The sequence below is a fragment of the Corvus kubaryi genome, unplaced genomic scaffold, assembly GCF_017639235.1.
Source record: "Corvus kubaryi isolate FWS band 111438036 unplaced genomic scaffold, C.kubaryi_AGA036_p1.0 37396, whole genome shotgun sequence".
Lineage (NCBI taxonomy): Eukaryota > Metazoa > Chordata > Aves > Passeriformes > Corvidae > Corvus > Corvus kubaryi.
Genome location: NW_024581135.1, coordinates 15,543,784 through 15,552,627, shown reverse-complemented (window position 1 = coordinate 15,552,627; position 8,844 = coordinate 15,543,784).

Below are 8,844 nucleotides of genomic sequence, written 5' to 3'. Positions count from 1 at the left end.
CTGCTCAGCCTATCTCAGCCCACATTTAACAATTACCTCCTGTCCACACAGCTCCCCAAGTGCTCTAAGAAATGCGGGCCAATTTCCCACTGGCAACTCCTGTCTGCCTCCCAGGAGTTACGTCAGTGGGGAGTTGGACCATGCACATCTTCTGTGCAGCACCTGGCAATGTGGCAGCCAGCACCAGCCCTGGGCCTGCCAGGGGTAATCCTGGACATCTGCAGAGCATTCCCAGGAGGCAACAGCATCCCTTCTATGCACCAGCAAGTGAAAGATGGTACCCTGCCCTCAAATTGCAGGGAAGGGGGTTCTGGCAGGTGAATTTACCTGAGCTGGAAGTGGTCCAGAGGGGTGGATTTAACACCCTGGCTTTGGATGTAGGAGAGCATCAAGCCAGCAGGGCATAAGGCAGCATGTTGTGGCTGATACTTCGAGTACCAATCCCAACACAACTCAGCACTCTTGCGGAGTGTGCTGAGATAGTCTGACCCATCCACCCAGTGTGCCTGCCCCTGACTAACAGTGCAGAGACACTGTGCAGAGAGTCAGCCTGAGGTACCTGGAAGCCACCAACCACATGTCCAGCTCTGTCCCCTTGCTGCCAGCATGCACAGACAGTATCTGGGTGTTATGGACAGCAGGAACCACTTCCACAAAACCAAGTGTCTCTCAAAGCATTGCCACTGCGTGTTCTGGGACAGCCATGCCCAGCTGTCATGACATGGCACTGGGCTCACCAGTGCTCAGCCTGGCATTGCCATAGGGTGCGGCAGTGTGGGCTGTCCCGTCCCTGCCTCTCCCTGTACGGACGTTGTACTGTCACCATGGTAGACAGTGGCACTCCTCCCCGTGCTGGCAGGACTCACGCCACCTCCTTCCCCAGAGGGACCCAGCTGTGCCAGGCTCGGCATGGGAGGCTTCTGGTGTCACCAGGCTGGGGGAGCAGCAAGGAGCACGGTGATGGTGAGCCAGCACGTGGGCAGAGGGGCCCAAAGCTCAGGAGCATCGTGCTCAGGGCTGCGTATTGGGGAGTACTGGAGGGATTGGGGGGTAAGGCAGGGAGCAAGGGCCTTCTGCACCCATCTCTCCCATCTGAGACAATCCTCCTTCACTCCATCTTTTCTCCTAATCCTCTTCCACCCATGCAACCTCCTCAGCCCCTGCCCTCTGCTTCCCACACACCTCCTCTTCTCTTCAGTGGTACCCAAGGGACCTCTAGGTAGGCCTGAGAGACTGGAGCAGGGGACAGGACAGGGGGACACTGCAATGATGTAGCACCTTTGTGCACAGAGTGGGACATCCTTCATGGCGTAGTTTGGGCTCACTCTGCAAGAGATGACATCACCAGGGATCTTCTGGTGATGTCTTATTGTGGGCAGCCTCACGTCCCTGACTGGTCTCAAAGGGTGCCCCATCACTAAGGTATCCAAGTGCACATGCTTGGTCCATTGGCTCTGGAGCAGACACAACTCTGGAAGTGGTGGTGTGAGAGGGTGAGATGCGTGGTGATGTGGCCCAGGGTGGTGATGTGGCCCTGCCATCCCCTTGTGCCTCTCTCTGCCAGCCCTTCTTGGCACAAGATGGCTCTTTTATCTCCTGGATGGCTGGTGCCAGCTCTGGCCTGGCTTTTTGAGATTCCCTGTGTTCTTACCCATCCTGGCAAAGGAGAGGGAGTCAGCAGCTGGCCCAGGGGCTGGGAAAGGCAAGGAGACTCAGATACCCAGCGGGAGGTGGAAAATGGCCCAGAGCAGGAAGCACAGCTAGGTGGGGTGTTGATGTCTGCCATCCATTATTCCCGCTCTGCATCAAAAGGCTGAGATGAAAGTGTCTGGCCACAACCCTCACCACAAAAACGTGGACCCCTCTCCTGAAATTACTGCTCCCCTTGAAGGAGGTTGCTTTTGCCTGAGCAGTGGAGGAGAAAGCCATGTTTACATGCCAGGTTTCAATGCCGCTCACCAGCTGCTTCACTGTAATTACGTCGTTAGGAGGGGATGAGTTGCTGAGGCTTGGTTCTGGGGTGTTTGTTTGTTTATTTGCAGCCCCAGTGTGGGGCAGCTGGAGAGGGAGAGCCACTCTGCTGGCAGCTGAGTGCCAGGCTCCCACCGAGCCTGGCTGCCTGGCTGAGGGATGCTGTGATCCCTGGTGAGCATGGGCCCAGGCCAGCCCCAGGCTTTGTGGTGGCATAGGGGAGAAAGGTGCCTGGTGGAAAAAGACATCTCCCCAGAAGAACAGGGATGGAGTTGTATCCCCAAATCCTAAAGTGCTGGGACTGTGGCAACAGGAAGCCTGCAACAGGAATGGGGAGTCAGGAGGCTCCAGGAACCACATGGACCAATTGCGTCTGCAGCTCTGTTCACAGCCTGAGCACCCCCTGAAATGTGCATGGGCTGGTTCCTAAGTCAAGCAACAAAAACGCCTCATACCCCTGCCCAATTCAGCCTTGGTTTAGAGCTATGCTTCCTTGCAGGCACACCTGCCATGGGGGATTCACATCCTGAATACCTCCAGGGATGTCTCTTCAAGGCATCTCCTACAGTATCAGCATCAGGCTACAGAGACTACACAAGGACCAGGCTCCCTTTTAGTCTGGGTGACATGTGGCATGAAAGTGGCACCAGGAACAGGATTTCTGGGTCCTATTCCCAACCTGGCTGTTTCTTGCTGCATTATCCATAGGAGCTCTGGTGTGTTGGCACCGTAGCTGACAGCATGCATCTTGCAGGCAGGTTGCAGGGCTAACCTGCTGGCTGCTAAGTGTTTCCAGGGGAAAACTGCTTATCATCCAGCACATCCCACTTTTCCCATTGCTGTCAGGCTCCTCTTTCAGCCCAGCCAACACCACCTGAAGGGGAGCCCCTGCAGGTCTGGGATATCTGCCGTGCAGCCAGGGCTGCTGCCCAGGGACCTTGCGTCAGGCAGCCACATCAAAGAAAATCCAGGACACTCCATCCCATGACAGGCTTCAGCATCCATGAACAGTGAGCATGACATATCATGACAGCAGAGATTGCTTCTCCTTGTAAGGCTGGGCAGGCAGTGTGTGCAGGGAGAGGGATGTGGGGGGCAACAGCAGTGCTGCTGCCTTCCACTTCGCAGCCACTTCAGGCTTGCTGTGGGTTCTACATCTGGAGGAACATGGCAGAAGTCTTCTGATTTTGCATCTCTCCTGTCACAGCCTCCAGCTTCTGAGGACAAGCATCCTCAAAGCTTATCAGCTCACTTGGCTCAAACGGCTCCAGCACTGCATACTCCTCTGTCCTGGCTAAAAGCATTTCAGCATTCTGGCGCCATCTTGCTAGCCCAAATATACAGAAATTGAACTCCCAACCCTTGGCTCCCAGGAGGTTTGGAACACACCTTTAGGCAGCACAGGGCTACCAATATCAGCCCAGATTTGCTCAGCAAAACCCCTTCCTCTGGCAGGTATTTACCCCAGCTGCTCACGGCAGAGGATTTGCACTGGCAATGTCATGGTGCAGTACATCCTTATTTTTAGGCAGTTGTTGCAAACAGCTGGAGATTTTGGCTTCAGCTTTTTCCTCATTCTTTACTTGGAGCCAGCCCTTTAGGATGCCGCCAGGGACATGTGCATCAGTACTTGGGCTGAGAGCAGAATCAAGCACAGAATCTGGGGGCCTTTTGGGATGACACATGCTCCTGGTGTGGTGCAGGGACTGTAATCAGCGGTGTGGCAGAGGGGTGCAGCCTGTCCCGAGCAATAGGATCCTGCAGCAGCAGAGGCGCAGCTCTGTGTGAGCAGTACGGGTGAGGCTCACACGGATGTGTCCCCGTGCATGTGACAGGCATGCAGTCCATGTCCATGCAAGCAGCAAATGACAGTAAGGCACCAGGCACCACTACTTGTGCTTCTCTTTATTCTTTCGCTGTGTTGCACATCTCCTCATTTCTGATCCTCGCTCAGCAACTCCCTTGGCAATTAATTCAAGCATCGATGCTAAGGCTGGAGGGACCCAGTAAGACCACCCAGCCCACTCCCAGCCTCAGGCCAGACCCCTGGCACCCCCTATGCCGGGGAGAAAAGGGCATTCTTGCTCTCTCCTTTCTCCCCGCAAGACCCGTGCGCTACGTGCGGAGTGTGATGGGGAAGCGGGTTGCTGCCGAGAGGGAGCTTGCCGTTCACCAGCGAGAGTGGGAGGGCGAACTGGAAAGAGCCTCCTCTCCCGGTGGAGCACCACCGCCCAGGCTTGACGAGGTATGAGCTCCTGCGCCATCCGTACACACCTCGGGTGCCTCTAAGTGTCTGGGACAGGTATTCATGGTCCGGCGCAGCGTGCCCTATCATGCCTTCATGCCACGGCGCCTGGCAAGCGTCTCCCCTCCCTGCAGCTGCGGCTGTGCTGGAGCATTCCTCTGGGGAGGGCTGGCTCGTACCTGGAGGGATGGGGGACTGTGGACAGCCACCTCCTGCTCTCCAAATATGCTGGTCTCTTCTGCACCGCAGCACCTTCATCACCTCTTCAGCTTGGTCCCTGAAGAGAGACCCCACTGCAGCCACGGAATCAGCACTCCCAGCGAGCACAGAGATATGTTCCCAGGAGCAATTTCAGGACTGCTGTGCAGTTGTGGGAAGCACCCTGGGATAGCTGTGCCCCTTCTTTCCTGTGCATGTGGCTGGGGTGGTGTGAGCAGAGCAGGAGCCAGATGTGGCATGGGCAGGGACAGTGTATCAAGGCTGAGACCTCCCTGTCGCATGGAGGGTCCCTTCCAGCTCCTCGCTGAGCATGGATGGGATAGCCCAGAGGAAGCTGGAATGCTTCCAGATGTAGCCAAAAAGTTGGAGTTAGACGGGAACCTCCCCGAGGGGCAATACCTGTGGAGCTGACACAACCCTGTTCCGTGAGAGCCTTTGGAAGGGGCAGGTCCTACAGAGTGACACTCACTAGGGGCTCAGCGGAACTCACTGGCCAGGTTGCCTTTTTAATCTTGAAACTGGAGATGGGGAAAATCCCTGAGACAGGAAGGCAAAGGAAGCTTCTGGTGCTGCCCAAGCTCAGTCAGAGTGATTTCTAGCTGAGCTCACCAGGTTCACACAGGCAGAAAAGAGAAGGTTGGCAGGGCAAAACTGAGACAAGGAGGAAGGGACACATGGGTATCCCCACAAGATACTCCATGGGTATCAACTCTGCTGCCCCACCTGCCCCAAAGAGGAAAAGAGAGCCTGCATCCCTACTGAGCCCAGCATTTGAGCCAAGCTCAGCATCCTTGCAGTCAGCAGTGGTGAACAGGAGACTGCCAAGCAGCAAAGTCATCTGTAATGGGAAAGAACTCCCATGTTGTGGCCTGAGCTAGGCAAGGAGAACAGAGATATCCTTGATCACAAGTGCCTTGAAAGTGCTGCTTTAGTATCTGCAGTGGCCTGGGTTTTCAGTTTGCTTTGGAGCAGTGAAGCAAATGAGCCAGTGACCCACCAGGACAGGTTCCAGCTCCGTATGCCAAGTCCTGCTGCATCCGTGGTACCCACAGCCAAGGCCAGCAGGCAGTATGGCACTTAACAGAGAAAGCTGGACAGAAGGACCAAGCCCATACAGCCCCTGCACCCCCCACCATTGTGACCTCAGAGGGGGGTCCCTAAGAGGCCACCCCATGCTGACACAGGTTCTGTTTGAGCTGTGCTCTCCCTGGCTCAGCACAGCTCTTGCCTGCACCTTACAGCTGTGCCCCTTGACCAGCCAGGTTCACACTGCTTTCACCCTGCCTGGGCCACCTTTCCCCAGAGCAGAGGGGACCATGTCTGCCATCTGGCCCTGGCCCCAGTGGGTCGTGGCATCCCGGGGTGTGCCGCGTACCAGGGTGCCCCGGACCCCGCGTGCGCAGGGGCCTGGCAGGCACTGGTTAAGTCATGTGTTTTGTGTTGGGTTTCTCCCCCTCCTGGAAAGTCCCAGTGCGGAGCGGTGGGGCTGAGCCGACCGCACACAGCTGCGGGCCACCACATGAGAGGAGCCAGCTCCTCGGGGATTACAGAGCCCCGGGAGCCTGGGGAGGAGGCAGGAGCACCCGCGCCGTGGCCCTTTCATCTCTCCCCTGCCTCACTCCCTCTTTCATCTCTGCCTCTCTGGCCATGCTCTCTTTTCCTCTGCTGCCTTTGCTCTCTTTGCACTTGGCCTCTTTTCCCTGCCTTCCCCCAGCCCTTCCCACTGCACCTGGCTTTGCTGGCTGCGTTTGCACTGCTCCTGTCACTCCCCTCCTCCTGGACCCTGTGCTTTCATCCCCCGACCCCCAGCTGCCTGCTCCCACCCTCCTGAACTGGTGTCCTGCCCCCATGCCGGATGTGCCCCTCCATCACCTCCCTCCCCAGCCCAAAACCTCCCTTTGTCATGGGGGGAAGGAGAAGAGTAGCACAAAGTCTGCCCCAGGTGTTCTCCATCCGTGTCCAAAAAAGCTTTTCCCTCTTTCCCCACCTGTCCTGGTGTCCCCACCAGGCTGCTTCCAGGCTCACATCCTTCCCTGGTGTGTCCCGTGCTGTCACAGCCAGGCATCCTCTTGCCTCCTCCATCTGCCTCATGGAAGCAAGGAGCTGGGGATGCTGGTGCGCCCTATTCACACAGTGGCCAGGGCTGGGCGCTCCCTGTGACAAATCAAGGGATAAAGAAAGTGCTGGAATATTCTCATGTATCACAGATTTGTGCCAGGGACCAGTGTTCCTCACACACTCTCCAGGAGCCCTGGGGTGTCCCTGGTGTTTTCTGGGCCAGAGGACCACATTTAGGACTGAGTAAAGAACATTTGGGTCCAACCATAACTGCAGCCATTGCAGGAGGGGCACAACACAAGCTAAGTGGTCAGAGCTTATGGTTGGAGCTCTCCCTCTAGTCCAGAGGCTCTCTAGGGAGACTTGGTGCCCACCTCCTTGGTGAGGATCTCAGCCATTGGGGTATGGGCTGTGGAAGACGTCCACATCACCCCCTTCCCAAAGATAATATCAGCCTCCTTTCTCAGGCATCTCGCCACCTGCTCTCACTCCAGTGCACCCACTGCCTCTGCTCTGATCTTCTGTCTAAGGGGCCCAGTGCACCCCAAACTCTGCCCAGCCCCAACCTTTCCCATCCCTTGCCCAGCCTCCCCCTAGAGCTTGTCCTGCCCCAGCCTTTGGAGCTGCCCTGGCTCCATCACAACCTTCAGCCCAAGCCCTCCCTCTGCTCTCCATCTCCACATCCCACCCATGTCCAAACTCTGCTGGCCCTTCTGCAGGCATGTGGCAGCCCCATGGCCAGGGGCTCCCTTGGAGGACCATGGGCTGGTGCAAGGAGGCTGCAGTCTGTCCAGCCAGTGGTGACACTCCCCGAGTCTGGCTGCTGCCAGCATGTCTGGTAACTCAGTGAGCTCAACACAGTGGTGGCTACAGCCTTCTCACCAGGTAGGTGACCCACCCCTCATGATGGAGCGCCATGCCATCAGAATGCTGTGCCCGGGGGGTGGTGGGAAGGAGCTGGGCCTGTGGAGGGAGCACAGGGCTCCTGGGCTCCTATCCCAAGCCAGGTGCTGCCTTGCTGTAGGTACTTCTCCTTGCCAAGCAGGTCAGTCAGGGCCAAACTTTTTTTTCCTTTTCGGGGGCTTGCACGGGTGCTGGTGCCAAGCATGACATGTTGGGGCTGAACGTCAGGAAAGCCTTGGAGCACCTCTCTGCATCTCAGCTCGCAGCATGGTGCCAACCAGGCTCTCAGGATGAGTCTCAAGCCATGGCTACTTGCTTCTCAAGCAGAGGAAGCATGGAAGCCAGTGGCCCAGACCAAAGCAGGAGAGGGCCTGCCCTCTGCTCCGCTTGGATAAGCAGACAATGAGGCTTTGCTCTCTCGTGACTTCCAGTAGCCCAGGTGCATCTGGCTGCTTTTGTGGGTCAGCAGCCTACTAGGCTCTGCCAGCCAGCACTGCCAGCCCTGCCCATGCCCGTGCTCGTGCCACCCCGGTGTGCGGCATGGGACAGGGGGTACCACTGAGACAGAACTGTCCACTCATGGCTCTCCTTCATATTGTGAGCTCTGATGGGAGCAGGAATGGAATTTGGATGGGGCTGGGCGTTCCCGTGTAGTGATTCCCCCAGGCAGGATCTGGCTCTGATGACTGTTCTGTGAGGGGAAGAAATACCAGAGGAGTTACTCACGGCTCATTGGGGCATGATGTAGCAACTCCTCATCGGCTCCCCCCACCCTCCAGCCAAAGTTCCTCCTGTGATCTCCTGGGGAAAGTCCCAGCCCCCCCACTCCTCCTCTGCCACCCCCAGAGACCTTCCCCACCCTTGCTGGAGCTTTCCAGAAGCAAGAGATGAGCTGGGGCTTTGGGTGAGAGGAGAAAGGACCCAGCAACCTGCTGTGCTGGAGGGAATCCACTGTCCCTTTGGCTCTTCCATGCTGTGTCTGGTGACGGGCACAAGGCCAGGGTCTGAGAGAGCACCAGCCTGGGGTAGCCACATCTGGACAGCCACAGATCTGGCTTCAGACCTGGCAGAAGTACAAACCGATCAGGCCAGCTCAGGTCTCTCTATTGCCCTCTCAGCAGTCACACTCAGGTCAGGTTTTCCCATCACTCTCCACAACCACAGGGGCAAGAAGTGAAATTTACTTTCGGTTTACTAGAAGGATCTGAGAAGCTTTCCTGCCCCTAGGACCAGGAAGTTCGAAGTTTGAGAAAACCATTGGACTTCACATGGCTCTAGCAGAGCCACTGGGCTGGTGATTCCCTCTGCAGCAGGGACCCTCGAGGATGGAGGAATTTCTAGAGCTTGGGCCAAAATACTTAATGAAACTGAAGTATGTTTTACCTGGTATTGCCAGCATGGACTTGCTGCCTTCTTTAGAGCTTTCAGTGCCCTTTTATGACATGCAA